Source organism: Lolium rigidum, chromosome 2, assembly GCF_022539505.1.
Source record: "Lolium rigidum isolate FL_2022 chromosome 2, APGP_CSIRO_Lrig_0.1, whole genome shotgun sequence".
NCBI lineage: Eukaryota > Viridiplantae > Streptophyta > Magnoliopsida > Poales > Poaceae > Lolium > Lolium rigidum.
The window spans coordinates 98,387,288-98,404,828 of NC_061509.1; the positions used below are offsets into that span (position 1 = coordinate 98,387,288).

Here is a 17,541-nt window from a genome sequence, read left to right on the forward strand (position 1 = left end):
CCGGGTTCCGTTCGATATTTTCGGTATACGGTATTACTACTTTGGTTGCTCGATCACGAGGCTCGGATGGGGATTGAAACGAGCGAACGGTTGACTCGGAGAAGAGGCTGGCTGGTGGGGCCCTCCCCTCGGGGCCGGTATCGGGTTTGGATTTGGCCCTCTCGCGGCGTGGGTTCGTTTATCACCTGTCGGCTAGATGGTACGGGCCCGAGAAGAAAGGCTGCGAGGCAGCTGTGACTTTGGGGCCGTGAGAAAACTAAAATAAAACAAAAAAAATACAATGGCAGTAATTTTGTAGGGTAAACACTAGCTCGTGAAGGTAAACTTTGTTCCGCACAACGTACGTGTAATCTCTACTACTTAAAAAACGAGAAGCGGTTCCGTCGTCAGGTGATACGTCGTCCGCTTCGTCAAGCAGTTCCGTCCTCCCGCACGCGCCAATTGGGCCAAGCCCAACGAATCCTCCGTACGGGCAGAAGGCAAGGCACTGAGGCAGAGATCCCACAATTTGCAACTTCAACTACGGATCCCCTAAGACCTCTACGTATCCTCTCCTAATTCACGAGTCTGCTCATGACGACGCCGCCACCTCCTCTGATTCCGGCCGATGCCGGCTGCTTCCAGCGCCGCCCTTCACCGGCGCGAGGTCGGCTACCTCACATCTTGAAAATACCATTACTATTTCTTTCTTCTACATCCTGAACTGCGGCCTCGGCTAACCCTAGCCGCCTCAGTCTCCCGATGCCTCGAGGGGCTCGGATCTGTCCTCCCTGGAACTAGATCTCGAGTATGGTGTGTCTGAGTAAGGAAGAGAGCATTGTTGTGCAGCCAAGTCCGGCGCCAGGAAAGCCATCAAGCGCGTCGTGGGCTCGTGGCCCACACGCGCCAGAAGGACGACCACTGGAGCTCCATGGTCGCCTCGGGGAGTGTCACCACCCTCTTCTCCGTGTGAGAATTTCATGCAATGGTGATTTAAGTTGGCACCTCAAATGGGCAGAACGAACCACCTGAGAGAATGCCCGATCCAAGTTTCTCCTGGGCGAGTGCTAATAGTGAGCAATATTGGTTTGGTACGCATTTCCTGTAAGTTACAATATGATCCAGGTAAACAACATCTTCAATTTAATTACCTGCTTTCTGTCACTACAAGAATTATTTTGCTTGAATATTTATCAAGTACTAGTTAAATGCCCGTGCGTTGCTACGGTTATTAATTTTTTTCTTATAGCACAAATTTTGAGAAATATCAAGAAAAGCTAAAGAAAATGCAATAGTTAAAAATATTTCAATTTTTTGTTTCGGTAAATATCAATATTTTCTCCTTATTCTATTGCTTTTTTGTGCTTTGGTGAATAAGATAATTTACTTTTGAGAATTTTAATATATGTTGTTTTTGTTCGTTTCTTAATATTCTTTTACAGGTTACTCTTTTGCTTGTACGATTGTACCCTGTATCCCTTCCTTATTTTCAAACTAAGTGATTATAGATAACATATACATACGACCAAATTAATGGATATTGCACTGTTTTCTAACTACAAACCATTTTTCGAAATAAGGACATGTTACATAGAAGAGCAACCACTATTTTCTGGAAACAAGTGTCAACGGTTTTATTTAAGTAGTGTGTTGCTGGATTTTTTTGACGAGACGCACAACATATGGCCGATCCCAATTAATAGTACTCCCTCCGTCCCAAATATAAGGCGTCTAAGGATTAGTCAAAAGTCAAACTTTGCTAACTTTGACCAAATATTTAGAGAAAAATATTTACATCTACAATATCTAATGGACACATTAAGAAAATATACTTTATGATGAATCTATTGATACTGATTTAGTATTGTAAATGTTCATATTTTTGTGTATAAATTTGGTCAAACTTAAAAAAGGTTGACTTTTGACAAATCCTTAGGCGCCTTATATTTTGGGACGGAGGAAGTAAATAGTAAAGATTTGTATGGTTCATGTCTGATAAACTCATTCTCTGTGCCCTCAAAGAAAGGTGCACGCATCAGTCAGCAGCCTTTTCCTTCCAGCGATTGTTGCTACCTGCAGAGACTCTGGTGCCTCCTATTTCCATCATCAAGTTCACGTCCTCGCTGAATATTTTGTAGGCTTCCATTACTTGGATGTAGCTAAAGCCCTTTGTTAGAAGAAACTGCATGTTGAGTCAGAATGTTGTCTGGGAGTACCAAATAATTCTCACTGCCTTTATCTGGCCGAACCATATGACAAACTAACTACATAATTGGAAAGCATTTAAATTTTAGGTAAACAACTGATAACTGGAACATTACAAATCTCCTCCGATGGCGAGAGAAGTGTGCTTACTCGTGTCAGACGAAGATGGTTGTGGCCCTGACATTGATGACTATATGAAGTTAACTTACTGTTCGATGAGATACTCTCCTCTGAGCATCCTCCATCACAGTCCCTAAAAGTCAGGTAATTAAGCAGCACAAATTCCCTGAAATTGATGAGGCTGAATTAGTGAATAATAGTTGGGGCCTACGAACGAAGTCAGATCGGGTCCAAGCCAAACAAGCACTTCCTAAACCGAAGAAATTTTGTGATGAAGATAGCACAAACTTCTCTAAAAATATGTTACCTCAAACCTTCATTCTCTCCAAATTATCTACTATATAAAAGTTGTACAGTTTAGCGTCTCCTGGTTGATCGGGGCATCATAAGGCACTGTAGATGTACAAATTATCTGCTCTTTCTTTCAATCCTTGCAAGACACGTACCCTTCTTTTCTATGGCCCAGTAGATTTATTTGACTGGTTACCTTTTCTTTTGGTTGATGGGCAACCGGTTACCGGTTGCAGGTCCAACAGCCACGTATTTTCTCTAGCAGTTTCGGTAAAAGCGGTGGCAGGATCCACCTCTCCCTTCTTCTTTCTTACGATATCTTCTTATTCATCCCCTTCCCTTGGACGGCGCCCACCTTTTTGCAGGCGGTCTTTGCCCTACTACCACCAATCTGCTTCCCCGCGTTGCCGGCCGGCCGGCCGTCCCTAGACACTCACGCCGCATACTGCTTCCACATGATTCGAGGCCGAGTGGCCGGATTGGGTTGCTGGTCGTGCCTCTTCCCCATGGTTCCCGCATCCTCCCAGCGTGTCCGACCGGCGAGAGGGAGTGGTGGCGGGGGGAGTGGTGGCCGGCTTGCCGAGCGAGGCTCAGTGGCTGTCTCTGGTCCTCTCGCTGTCCTCCAGTCCCTCTCCTGTCGCCCCTCAGTTCATGTCGCCCCTACCTCCATCCATGGCTTCCAGCGGCATCCTGCCTCTCCAGCGACCCATCTTCGATGCTCTTTAGCAATTTCCGTGTGATTCGTCACATCCTCGGCCTGTCCATCCTGCTTACCCGAACGACAATTGGTCACCAGGATGATTTGGGGACAGGGACTGCGGAGGTTAAGCTCGCCGTTGGTCGGGATGCCTGCTGGCCCGGCTTGATGGCCAACAAGCTGGCTCGGTTGCTAGCTTCTTATCCTCTCTCTAGGTAGTTTGCACTCAAACTGAGGCATACAGCTCTGCAAAAGTAGATTACAATAACCACCATGTATTCTGTTTATGCATGAGTTACAAGTTGAGCTAATGCAAAATTGATGCAATGTTTATTTTGTGCGTTCTTGATTCTACAAGTTCTAAAAATTGTGTTCATGGATCCAAAGCTTCTAATGTGTGAATTTTTGGTTCTCAGGTAACAACAAATTTCGGTGTGATCGGTACCACCTGATGATTTGGTTTGTTTCATTGTTGTGCGTCTTTGAAGCCAGCCATTGCATCACTTGCATTTGTTTTTGTAGTTGTGAAGATGGATGGGGCTGCCCAACATGATCCGCCAAGGGCGTCCGCGCTGGTGCCATGGGAGAGGCCAGGCTGCGGGATTTTTGGTCCAATGGCTCTGTCCACATGGTAGGTCAGAATTTAGAAAGAGGTACTTCCGAGTTCTGATGAGGGACATCATGGATTCCTAGAGGTATGCAACCTATTTGTTTGATTTCCTGTTCTTCCTTCAATTTGTGCACTCAAATTTAAGAACCAGATACTTATCCAGGCAACAACACACATGTTACATCTAAGGAAGTATCACTGACCTATATTTCTATGCAAATCTGAATATAATGTACTCTTTCCCTTTATCTAAAATAATCTCACAACTGTGTTGAAAGGAAAATGATGTTAGTGCATTAGTGTGGTTAGATCTTATGTGCTTTTCAGTCATTACAGAAGCTATCATGAAGCTTTGATTTTTATGGTTGGATTTTGTGTACTTTTCAGTGACAATGCAAAAATATTGGTGTTGACTGAACTGCGTTGGAATAAAACTCAACCACATGATGATGCTTAAAACTGCCCTATGATTTAATATATATCAGACGAGCTAAGGTAGTCTTATTTTATAGTTTGTTCTTTTTTCATGATGTTACTCAATTGGTTTCTGTATTTATGAAAGATGCACAATGATTGACCTGCTAACCTTTTGTCGCTGTTTGTTCTGTCTGTATAAATACGTGGAGTTATTTCAAGTTTAACGCTTCAGCTTGAGGATGTCGTGGAGTTATTTCAAGTTTAACGCTTCAGCTTGAGGATGTCGGTTTGGCCCAGTAGGAGTGTCAACTACTGAATTTATTTGTCAGCATAAACATGCTATAGCTGTGTTATCTTTATTTTATATTACTAACCATTTCCATGCTATCCTATAGTTAGCCCTCTTTTTTCTATACTTCGTGTTGTCATATAGAGTTGTGCTGAACACTATTCTCGGTACCTTCTGTCTTATAGTTTATACTGCTTCTAACCGTTTTAATCAGCTTCCTCTGAAATGACTATGGTCTCTATGAAATCAGCTCTTCCTTTGCTTTTCTAATTTTGATTTATTCGTCAGTCTACCAAACATAAGTTTAGGTCTATGATTATAAGATGCAACAAATGTTAGCTTTGGGAGTGAAGGTTTACCTTTTCCAGTTACCTTCCTTAGGGGCCGTATACTTGGAGTCGCGCAGTCTTTGGCAACATGGCCCTTCAGGTCCCCTGATGGTAATGATTCTCTTCCTTTTCTTCTTACATGAGTTAACAACCTCTTCTTCAAAATTGCAAATGTTCAGATAGAAAGCTAGGCAGAAAAGAATATAATTTCGATTAGACATGCATATATATGTTATATTTCTTGCCACAGTGGAACTTCGATGTTTTGATTACAAATCCAGACAGAAACTCATGAGTACTTGACCAAAAATACATTCCACACAAAAGCTAAGAAAATAAGTATTGTGTTAGCAAATCTGATGCTAAAGATTTCTATGCCATGGTGTTGTTCAATTTCAATAAAGTGTTCATTCTTTCTTGCTGCAAAAAAAGCTATGCAAAATCAGTTAGCATACATAATGGTTACATTTTTAGACCAATTTCCTAATCAATATGGAGGCTATAAATCTTCTTGCCACTTTCCCTCAAACAAAGTAAACTTTACTGGGAATCAGAATGATGCAAAGAAATAACTAACACAACACTACTTTCAAAATTTAATCTGGAAGTTGCAGAGATGCCCACGGAAAAATATTACAGGTGGTTGGCAGGCTGCCGATGACTGTGCATGCAAGGAGGGCTGGAGGGGTGGTGCAGGGCAAGTTGCCCTATCCAATCGATGACGTTGTCGCCTTTGTAGTTATCCTCGAGCGTTGGTCACCTCATGCTGCAACCTGGTGGCCAGGCTCGACGCTGCCGGGTGGGGCGGCGAGACCAGCAGTAGAGGGCGACAGCAGCGCTCGAGGACATGATCTCGAGGACAAACATGGACATGATCCCGAACAAGGTGGTGGCAAACGTTAGAGGATGGCCGCTGCTTTGCAAAGATGCTCACACTTTTCACAGTTGGACAGGAACATGCTACTGTTGGGAAAAACAAGGGGCGGGTAGTTGCAGATTGCCTAGAGATGAACTATGCAAGCTTTGGATAAGTTGTAGTTTTCCCCTTCTCTAGATTAGCTTTTGAGTTGTTCTCTTAGAAATTGTAACTGGATGATGTATAAGAACTTTTTTGGTCGTATGTCGATGGAATCTGGGGCAGCCCATTTTCTCTAAATAAACATCAAATATGTGTACACACTGACCTTCATAGGTTTCTCCGTAGGTTAAATATAATCCAGTTTTTCTTCTAACCAAATAGTTTGGAATAAGCTGAGAAAACTTAATTGTATGGAAAGCACATTACAGAGATTGATATGGTTGCATAATGCAACATCTTGGATCTTAGCACATGAGATAACTACCATACAACGTTTTGGAACGAATTCATTTTTTATTTTGAGAAAAAACTGTAGCCATCTTTCATCTAAAATTAGTGTATGTATGATAGCAATGTAGTGCTGCCAGTTCATTATATTAAAGTTCCAAAGGCTTAACATGCCATGTTATGTTTTAAAATTGTTATAACTTATAAGAAACAAATTTCACAACACAAGTAGCCTATTTGGTTTTTTTAAATAATAGACTACTTAGAAGTGACCAAATCATACAATAAGTGATGGCTACAACCAAGTGGCACCTATAGCTTTCCAAATCAACACATTTTACCAGCAAAAAAGCTAGATCAAATACATAATGGAGAAGACAGAGGTGCAGGACGGGACACGTACCAGCAAAACTTCTTTCCCTCACTCCATGTGACGGGTACCGCTGCGTCAATCTCAACTCGAGAGTCTCTGTGCCAAACTTCCGCCGAGCGGCGATGGGATGACAGAAGTCGCGGGCTCGTGGCTACCACCGCCAGGGATCCAACTGTGGTCGATCAACAACCGCTTCCGCCGTTTCGTTGCACCAGGGGGCTGCTACGCCTTCGTCCTAGCACTGATGATGGCGCCTCGGGTCCTGTCGCTCCACGCCCCTGCCGGTTGGCGACCTCCTTCCTTGGAGCGAAGTCTGTAGGAAGACAATCGCCGACGGTATCAGAGCCACCGGCTTGCCTCCGTGCCCCACTCTCCTCCCGTGCTCGGGTTAGGTTTGGCGCAACGGCGCAGCAGGCCGCAAGGAGGCAACACAGCTGCAGGGTGCCGGCAGAGCGGGACGGGGGGAGCGCCGACGAGCGGCCAGCTGCACCAATTTGGGGAGGACGGCATCAAATCAGGGAAGCTCGACCGCAAGGCTCGACAGAGAACGAGAGAAAAGGGGAAGAACCAGAGAGAGTCAGAGTGAGTGAGGTACGCGTGTGGTGTGTTGTATGGAGTACTCGCGCGGTGCTTTTTTTTCCATAGCAGCAACCCGACGTGTCATTTTCCTTCACAGGTGCGTGCATCGTCCTGTGTGATCATTGTGTAATTGTGTTAGGCTTAGGCACACAGCTACTGCTTTTTTCAAGATTCCAGCTCGAGCTTATTCCAGAGGCGCTTGCCTCACCCGTCAAGCCACGGTGGCACCTCAGATTGAAACCAAGATCCGTAAGATCAGTCTGTAGCGATTTTTTTTACATACCTACCGATTGGTCCATAAGTATAGAAATATTGTTAAGATTGGCGTTATGATGGAAGTATCAGACATATTTTATACTCTCCGTTCTCAAAAAAGCTTCCTATTTACAAAAAGTTGAGATTTTTTTTTCGAACGGAGGGAGTACTATGTAAACCGTGTCATGTGAAACAATTTTGATTTATGAAGTACTGCGTGCGTATGTCTGCAATAAATATGGAAATGAAAACTAAAGAACATATGAGAATAAAAATATTCATTTACTTTCATAGCAATTATTACTATTATTGAGCGCACCAAAACATTTATTAAGATTTTCTACCAGGTATAAATTTTCTTCTTAATTTAAAAAGTGGAGTTCTTATGTCAATCAAAGAATACATGTAGAACCCGTCCAACTACGAGCTCCACCACCTAAGTCGCAGCGATCTCTCCACCGACGTCCCTATACTACATCCCCACACTTCAAAGGTCACCTACACTGCCAATGCCGCTCGCGCACACAAGCACTCATGCACAGGCGCGGCGTGTCGCCGCGCCACTGCTTCCTAGTTTAATTAATATCCAGAGGTATTCGAGAGGTGAATGATTTGACCTTCAAAAAGAATTATTTAATTTTACCCTCCTTATAGAATTCTTACAGACGTAATATAATTATAGAGACAAAGCTAATTATGCAAGCCACCAAAATTACTGGAACATAACTCCCAGTAATCTAGGTTCTATATATATAATATGTTATTAAAAAACTATAATGAAAAATATACTAACACTTTAAATCATATATCTCTACAATTAGTCATGCGGTATGGTAATTAGACATTGATCATTTACTTGTGTTAAGAGAGATTATGAGATCAATAGGTAGCATTAGAGCTAGTATCCAGATGTACATACTAAATCGCAGAATATGATTGGTCCAATGGCTGTTGACTTTCCATACCAAGCGACTAATTTTTTCTTATGCATTCTCCATTTCTCCTATGACATCTAGATTTCAAAGTAGTGTATCATCCGGATACTTTGCTAACTCATTTGTAATTACAACAGCATCCTTCTCCACACGTTAAAATGATGCCCAAAACTTAGTGTAAGTTGCAAACTCATCACTCACCACAGCCTAGTCCATGCATTCCTAACTAAACTAATACCAAGTCCACACCAATGGATTTATTTGCAGTCCTTGGTACAAAAGACCATATTTTCAGAGCTTGGTCTCAATTATAGGCAAGGTTGTATTTAGAAGTAGTAATCCTCAATGTAGACCTTCTCACGAACTCCTTGCTTTATATTGGTAACATAATAGCCTATTAGAGCAGGGTCTATTTTCCAGCCTCTCCTTTTCCTTTTATGATTTTCCAGGGTCAATTTTCTGCACGTATAAGACATGTCTAAACAGCATGTCACCTACAGTTTCCTGAGTGCAGAGGAAGACCTCCAAACAGCAAGTGAGTACCATAACAATTGTAATGCACACAGTTTAGCGTGTATTTTGAGAACATTACATGGTCTAGAAGTGCCTTTTGTTGTGCCTTCAGCCCTTCACGATTGTTCCAGAAAAATGACTCCTAATCTTTTTTTTATTTTGAAGATCCACAACTTGGAAAGAAGAGCACAATTGCTTATGAATCAAACATAAGATTTTTGGAGTCTCATGATTCAATATATCAGAGCATAAGCATTAGAATGGCAGCGGTATAATTCTTAATATGAAAGAATAACAACATTTTTTTTCTTCGCGAAAACACAAAAGCATTGCGTTTCGATGCATTGATAGAAAGAAGGTTATATGTACAAGTCTCCGAAAGGATCAAGACCCCGCCTTACAACTCAACCCAAGAATAACAACATAATCTTCACAACATTGATGTCTTCAAAACGATATCTTGAAGGAAATTGCAGGATTTTGTCAAAGAATACCTTCATAGCCACCGTTAGCTAGATCTTTAGACAATACAAGAGGTGTGTTCAGCTCAATAAAATTACTACAACAGCAGTGGATGATTCATTTTAGCACCTTATTAATATGCCGCCTAAAACATTGTACCATTATTTCTAGTTTGAACTTCCTTGTGGCATTGCCTCTAGTTGCAAAAAAAAAAACATGATAGTTCATATTTTTAACACGTAACTTCTTTTTGCAGAGAAATCTTCACAATTAACCAATCTGAAACAACCAAAGCCCAACAGCTAGATGATCAGCCCAGAATCCTAATCATAAGTGTATGACTGGAGATCCATCCACAACTGGTACGACTGGAGAGAAACCTTCAATCACTACTTCAAAGGAACCTACAACCAAAGTTGTTCTTGCAGCAACAATTACTTCGAGGCCTCCAAGAACCCTAACTTCTCCCGTTTAATGTTCATAACATGAGCATGATTTCCATGTATTATTTTCTGAGCATAACCAAACTCTGACAGCTTTCATCAGCAACAAAAACTCTCTATTTGTCCATAGCAGCAATTCTAACATCATGGAGACGTCCTCAATCATTTCTATGAACTGCTTGATGCCAAAAGATAGTGGTTTTCATGAGATAACACAACAACATAGAACACCTTGGTCAGTAAAACATTGACCCGAAAAACAAAAGAACTTATGTCATTTCCTTCTATGACCTACGCCATCTAACACTAATCATCCTTGAAAACTGAGAAGGATGCTAGGAAATGTATTTGCTTCACTATTCTCAGAGGTAAAAGCATATCATATACTAAATATTTAGTTCGGAAATAACACTTTACAATTGAAAGTAGAACAAAGCAAAACCTCACGTTTGTTAAGGACGTTACAAAGCATTACGACACAGGAGAGAACCACATGGGCCTTGCAACGGTGACAACCAGATAAAATATTTGAAGGAATAGGAGTATAATCAGTATATCATTGCTGTTTTGCACATCTTTTTTATTTCTTTGTTAATAACCACTGACTAAACTAACCCGCGGAACCACTGTGCGTATGAAGCTTCCTGCTCCGATCCATCTACAATCTGGTGCGTGGTACAAGAATCGGATGGGAAGTGTCGTATGTATTGTAGGCTTCATTAACCTAAGATGCAATAACTCATTTGTACAAGCCAATAAAAAAATTACTCGGTGTCTAAAAACACCTAAGCTCTCCATAAGAGATCATAAGTGGCAGCAAGTACCTCAGTATGTCTTTCTGACTGAAGTTGACATACAGAAGGGGAGAGCATTGAACCGTAGCAGCAATCAATTCGTCTACAGTTTGTAAATCCAGCAACGAAAGATGGGCCACAGAGAAGAAGAGCATGTACGTCCGAGGCAGGAGCATGCCATTCCTGCTTGCAAACAGCACATTGCGAACGGCACCGTGATGATGCGAGCCGTGGTGGTAAACAACTGCAAGGGCTGCCAGCGTACGTGACTTCTTTGGCAACGACTGCAATAGCAAATGTAATTATTAGAGGAAATACATGTACCTGATTTTGAAAAGGCCACCAAAATATCTCTACTACTTAAAAAACGAGAAGCGGTTCCGTCGTCAAGCGATACGTCGTCCGCTTCGTCAAGCAGTTCCGTCCTCCCGCACGCGCCAATTGGGCCAAGCCCAACGAATCCTCCGTACAGGCAGAAGGCAAGGCACTGAGGCAGAGATCCCACAATTTGCAACTTCAACTACGGATCCCCTAAGACCTCTACGTATCCTCTCCTGATTCACGAGTCTGCTCATGACGACGATGCCACCTCCTCTGATTCCGGCCGACGCGGCTGCTTCCAGCGCCGCCCTTCACCGGCGCGAGCTCGGCTACCTCACATCTTGCAAATACCATTACTATTTCTTTCTTCTACATCCTGAACTGCGGCCTCGGCTAACCCTAGCCGCCTCAGTCTCCGGATGCCTCGAGGGGCTCGGATCTGTCCCCCCTGGAACTTGATCTCGAGTATGGTGTGTCTGAGTAAGGAAGAGAGCATTGTTGTGCGGCCAGGTTCGGCGCCAGGAAAGCCATCAAGCGCGTCGTGGGCTCGTGGCCCACACGCGCCAGAAGGACGACCACTGGAGCTCCATGGTCGCCTCGGGGAGTGTCACCACCCTCTTCTCCGTGTGAGAATTTCATGCATTGGTGAGTTAAGTTGGCACCTCAAATGGGCAGAACGAACCACCCGAGAGAATGCCCGATCCAAGATTCTCCTGAGGGAGTGCTAATAGTGAGCAATATTGGTTTGGTACGCATATCCTGTAAGTTACAATATGATCCAGGTAAACAACATCTTCAATTTAATTACCTGCTTTCTGTCACTACAAGAATTATTTTGCTTGAATATTATCAAGTATATTTTGGTTGCCTTTTCAAAATCAGGTACATGTATTCCTCTAATAATTACATTTGCTATTGCAGTCGTTGCCAAAGAAGTCACGTACGCTGGCAGCCCTTGCAGTTGTTTACCACCACGGCTCGCATCATCACGGTGCCGTTCGCAATGTGCTGTTTGCAAGCAGGAATGGCATGCTCCTGCCTCGGACGTACATGCTCTTCTTCTTTGTGGCCCATCTTTCGCTGCTGGATTTACAAACTGTAGACGAATTGATTGCTGCTACGGTTCAATGCTCTCCCCTTCTGTATGTCAACTTCAGTCAGAAAGACATACTGAGGTACTTGCTGCCACTTATGATCTCTTATGGAGAGCTTAGGTGTTTTTAGACACCGAGTAATTTTTTTATTGGCTTGTACAAATGAGTTATTGCATCTTAGGTTAATGAAGCCTACAATACATACGACACTTCCCATCCGATTCTTGTACCACGCACCAGATTGTAGATGGATCGGAGCAGGAAGCTTCATACGCACAGTGATTCTGCGTGTTAGTTTAGTCAGTGGTTATTAACAAAGAAATAAAAAAGATGTGCAAAACAGCAATGATATACTGATTATACTCCTATTCCTTCTGTCATGTACCTCAAATATTTTATCTGGTTGTCACCGTTGCAAGGCCCATGTGGTTCTCTCCTGTGTCGTAGTGCTTTGTAATGTCCTTAACAAACGTGAGGTTTTGCTTTGTTCTACTTTCAATTGTAAAGTGTTATTTCCGAACTAAATATTTAGTATCTGATATGCTTTTACCTCTGAGAATAGTGAAGCAAATACATTTTCTAGCATCCTTCTCAGTTTTCAAGGATGACTAGTGTTAGATGGCGTAGGTCATAGAAGGAAATGACATAAGTTCTTTTGTTTTTCGGGTCAATGTTTTACTGACCAAGGTGTTCTATGTTGTTGTGTTATCTCATGAAAACCACTATCTTTTGGCAGCAAGCAGTTCATAGAGATGATTGAGGACGTCTCCATGATGTTAGAATTGCTGCTATGGACAAATAGAGAGTTTTTGTTGCTGATGAAAGCTGTCAGAGTTTGGTTATGCTCAGAAAATAATACATGGAAATCCTACTCATGTTATGAACATTAAACGGGAGAAGTTAGGGTTCTTGGAGGCCTCGAAGTAATTGTTGCTGCAAGAACAACTTTGGTTGTAGGTTCCTTTGAAGTAGTGATTGAAGGTTTCTCTCCAGTCGTACCAGTTGTGGATGGATCTCCAGTCATACACTTATGATTAGGATTCTGGGCTGATCATCTAGCTGTTGGGCTTTGGTTGTTTCAGATTGGTTAATTGTGAAGATTTCTCTGCAAAAAGAAGTTACGTGTTAAAAATATGAACTATCATATTTTTTTTGCAACTAGAGGCAATGCCACAAGGAAGCTCAAACTAGAAATAATGGTACAATGTTTTAGGTGTCATATTAATAAGGTGCTAAAATGAATCATCCACTGGTGTTGTAGCAATTTTATTGAGCTGAACACACCTCTTGTATTGTCTGAAGATCTAGCTAACGGTGGCTATGAAGGTATTCTTTGACAAAATCCTGTAAAGCTGCAATTTCTTTCAAGATATTGTTTTGAAGACATCAATGTTGTGAAGATTATGTTGTTATTCTTGGGTTGAGTTGTAAGGCGGGGTCTTGGTCCTTTCGGGGACTTGTACATATAACCTTCTGTCAACACCTAGATTTTTAAGTCCAGATGCCTATTATGTCATTCATCGCAATCCCAGGAATATTGTTGTTGCGAGGCATAATAGTCGAGTATCATAGTCATCATTCATTACAAATCATATTGTCTTACAACTTGAATCACATGATCCATATTACAAAAATAGTTGATCTATTGATCAACGAACAAACACAAGTTCATAGCGGAAGCGTAAAGATAAATGGACTCTCTAGTCCACAGGCCAACGCTTGACGTCGGAAGACTCCTAGTTGTCGTAGGCGTCCTGCTGGTCATCTCCTTGGTAGTTCTGTTCATCTTCATACTCTGGCCATTTGAATAGCCAGGGACACAGTCGTGAGTACTTTAAGTACTGATACGTCTCAAACGTATCTATAATTTCTTATGTTCCATGCTACTTTTATGATGATACTCACATGTTTTATACACATTATATGTCATATTTACGCATTTTCCGGCACTAACCTATTGACGAGATGCCGAAGAGCCAGTTGCTGTTTTCTGCTGTTTTTGGTTTCACAAATCCTAGTAAGGAAATATTCTCGGAATTGGACAAAATCAACGCCCAGGGGCTGATGCGTGTAGTTGACACGTCCGTTGGGAACCCCAAGAGGAAGGTGTGATGCACACAGCAGCAAGTTTCCCTCAGTAAGAAACCAAGGTTTAATCGAACCAGTAGGAGTCAAGAAGCACGTTGAAGGTTGATGGCGGAGGAGTGTAGTGCGGCGCAACACCAGGGATTCCGGCGCCAACGTGGAACCTGCACAACACAATCACGGAACTTTGCCCCAACGTAACGAGTGAGGTTGTCAATCTCACCGGCTTGCTCGTAAACAAAGGATTAGATGTATAGTGTGGATGATAATGGTTGTTTGCGAAGAACAATGAAAGAACAATTGCGATAGATTGTATTTCGGATGTAAAGAATAGGACCGGGGTCCACGGATCACTAGTGGTGTCTTTCCCATAAGATAGCGAGATGTTGGGTGAACAAATTACGAGTTGGGCAATTGACAAATAAAGAAGGCATAACAATGCACATACATATATCATGATGAGTACTATGAGATTTAATCGGGGCATTACGACAAAATACATAGACCGCTACCCAAGCATGCTTCTATGCCTAAAAAGTCCACTTTCGAGGTTATCATCCGAACCCCCTCCAAGTATTAAGTTGTAAACAACGAGACAATTGCATTAAGTATGGTGCGTAATGTAATCAACACAAATATCCTTAGACAAAGCATCGATGTTTTATCCCTAGTGGCAACAACACATCCACAACCTTAGAACTTTTCGTCACTCGTCCTGCATTTAATGGAGGCATGAACCCACTATCGAGCATAAATACTCCCTCTTGGAGTCACAAGTATCAACTTGGCCGAGCCTCTACTAGCAACGGAGAGCTTGCAAGAACATAAATAACATATATGATAGATTGATAATCAACTTGACATAGTATTCAATATTCATCGGATCCCAACAAACACAACATGTAGAATTACAGATAGATGATCTTGATCATGATAGGCAGCTCACAAGATCTAACATGATAGCACAATGAGGAGAAGACAACCATCTAGCTACTGCTACGGACCCATAGTCCAGGGGTGAACTACTCACACATCGATCCAGAGGCGATCATGGCGATGAAGAGACCTCCGGGAGATGATTCCCCTCTCCGGCAGGGTGCCGGAGGCGATCTCCTGAATCCCCCGAGATGGGATTGGCGGCGGCGGCGTCTCTGGAAGGTTTTCCGTATCGTCGCTCTCGGTACTGGGGGTTTCGCGACGAAGACCTTTAGTGGGCGGAAGGGCAGAGTCGGGAGGGTCACGAGGGGCCCACACAACAGGGCCGCGCGGCCAGGGCCCAGGCCGCACCGCCCTGGTGTGTCACCACCTCGTGGCCCCACTTCGTTTCCTCTTCGGACTTCTGGAAGCTTCGTGGAAAAATAGGACCCTGGGCGTTGATTTCGTCCAATTCCGAGAATATTTCCTTACTAGGATTTCTGAAACCAAAAACAACAGAAAACAACAATCGGCTCTTCGGCATCTCGTCAATAGGTTAGTGCCGGAAAATGCATAAATATGACATATAATGTGTATAAAACATGTGAGTATCATCACAAAAGTAGCATGGAACATAAGAAATTATAGATACGTTTGAGACGTATCAAGCATCCCCAAGCTTAGTTCCTACTCGCCCTCGAGTAGGTAAACGATAACAAAGATAATTTCTGAAGTGATATGCTATCATAATCTTGATCATACTATTGTAAAGCATATGAGATGAATGCAGCGATTCGAATCAATGATGAAGATAATGAGTAAACAAATGAATCATATAGCAAAGACTTTTCATGAATAATACTTTCAAGACAAGCATCAATAAGACTTGCATAAGAGTTACTCATAAAGCAATAAATTCAAAGTAAAGGTATTGAAGCAACATAAATGAAGATATAAGTTTCAGCGGTTGCTTTCAACTTCAACATATATATCTCATGGATAATTGTCAACACAAAGCAATATAACAAGTGCAATAAGTAAACATGTAAGAATCAATGCACACAGTTGACACAAGTGTTTGCTTCTAGGATAGAAAGAATAGGCAAACTGACTCAACAATAAAGTAGAAGATAGGCCGTTCGCAGAGGGAAGCATTGATTACTATATTTGTGCTAGAGCTTTTCATTTTGAAAACAAGAAACAATTTTGTCAACGGTAGTAATAAAGCATATGTGTTATGTATAAGACATCTTATAAGTTGCAAGCCTCATGCATAGTGTACTAATAGTGCTCGCACCTTGTCCTAATTAGCTTGGATTAACACGGATTATCATTGCATAGCATATGTTTCAACCAAGTGTCACAAAGGGGTACCTCTATGCCGCCTGTACAAAGGTCTAAGGAGAAAGCTCGCATTGGATTTCTCGCTTTTGATTATTCTCAACTTAGACATCCATACCGGGACAACATAGCCAACAGATAATGGACTCCTCTTTAATGCATAAGCATTCAACAACAGTTAATATTCTCATAAGAGATTGAGGATTAGTTGTCCATACTGAAACTTCCACCATGAATCATGGCTTTAGTTAGCGGCCGAATGTTCTTCTCTAACAGTATGCATACTCAAACCATTTGATCATGAAAATTGCTCTTACTTCAGACAAGACGAACATGCATAGAAACTCACATGATATTCAACAAAGGTAAAGTTGATGGCGTCCCCAGAAACATGGTTACCGCTCAACAAGCAACTTATTAAGAAATAAGCACATAAGTACATATTCTTCACCACAATAGTTTTTAAGGCTATTTGTCCCATGAGCTATATATTGCAAAGACAAAGAATAGAATTTTAAAGGTAGCACTCAAGTAATGTACTTTGGAATGGCGGAGAAATACCATGTGGTAGGTAAGTATGGTGTACACAAATGGCATGGTTATTGGCTCAAGGATTTGGATGCACGAGAAGAATTCCTCTCAATACAAGGCTAGGCTAGCAAGGTTGTTTGAAGCAAACTCAAGTATAAAAGGTGCATCAAAGCTCACATATGAACATATTGTAACTATTATAAGACTTTACATTGTCTCCTTGTTGTTCAAACACCTCAACCAGAAAATATCTAGACTCTAGAGATCAATCATGCAAACCAAATTTTAACAAGCTCTATGTAGTTCTTCATTAATGGATACAAGGTACATGATGCAAGAGCTTAAACAAGATCTATATGAGTACAACAATTGCCAAGTATCACATTATTCAAGACATTAAACCATTTACCACATGCGACATTTTCCGTTTCCAACCATATAACAATGAATGAAGTAGTCCAACTTTCGCAATGAACATTAAAGATAAAGCTAAGAACACATGTGTTCATACGAAACAGCGGAGCGTGTCACTCTCCCAAACAAAGAATGCTAGGATCCGATTTTATTCAAACAAAACAAAAATAAAAACATACAGACGCTCCAAGTAAAGCACATAAGATGTGACAGAATAAAAATATAGTTTCACTAGAGGAAACT

General features: G+C 41.9%; 2 long non-coding RNA genes across 4 annotated transcripts; one reads left to right on the plus strand and one right to left on the minus strand.

Annotated features, from left to right (window-relative positions):
* Nucleotides 1–2,477: 2,477 nt before the first annotated feature.
* On the minus strand, nucleotides 2,478–7,201 carry LOC124692122. 2 transcript variants are annotated; one of them, XR_006999342.1, is made up of 3 exons: nucleotides 6,647–7,201; nucleotides 4,968–5,124; nucleotides 2,478–3,538 (listed from the first exon to the last, which is right to left on the minus strand). It is a non-coding gene; the product is annotated as an uncharacterized LOC124692122 (long non-coding RNA). The 2 variants fall into 2 exon arrangements; XR_006999343.1 differs by having other exon boundaries at nucleotides 2,478–3,912.
* On the plus strand, nucleotides 2,924–6,112 carry LOC124692121. 2 transcript variants are annotated; one of them, XR_006999341.1, is made up of 3 exons: nucleotides 2,924–3,507; nucleotides 3,815–3,987; nucleotides 4,290–6,112. It is a non-coding gene; the product is annotated as an uncharacterized LOC124692121 (long non-coding RNA). The 2 variants fall into 2 exon arrangements; XR_006999340.1 differs by having other exon boundaries at nucleotides 2,924–3,987.
* Nucleotides 7,202–17,541: the final 10,340 nt, after the last annotated feature.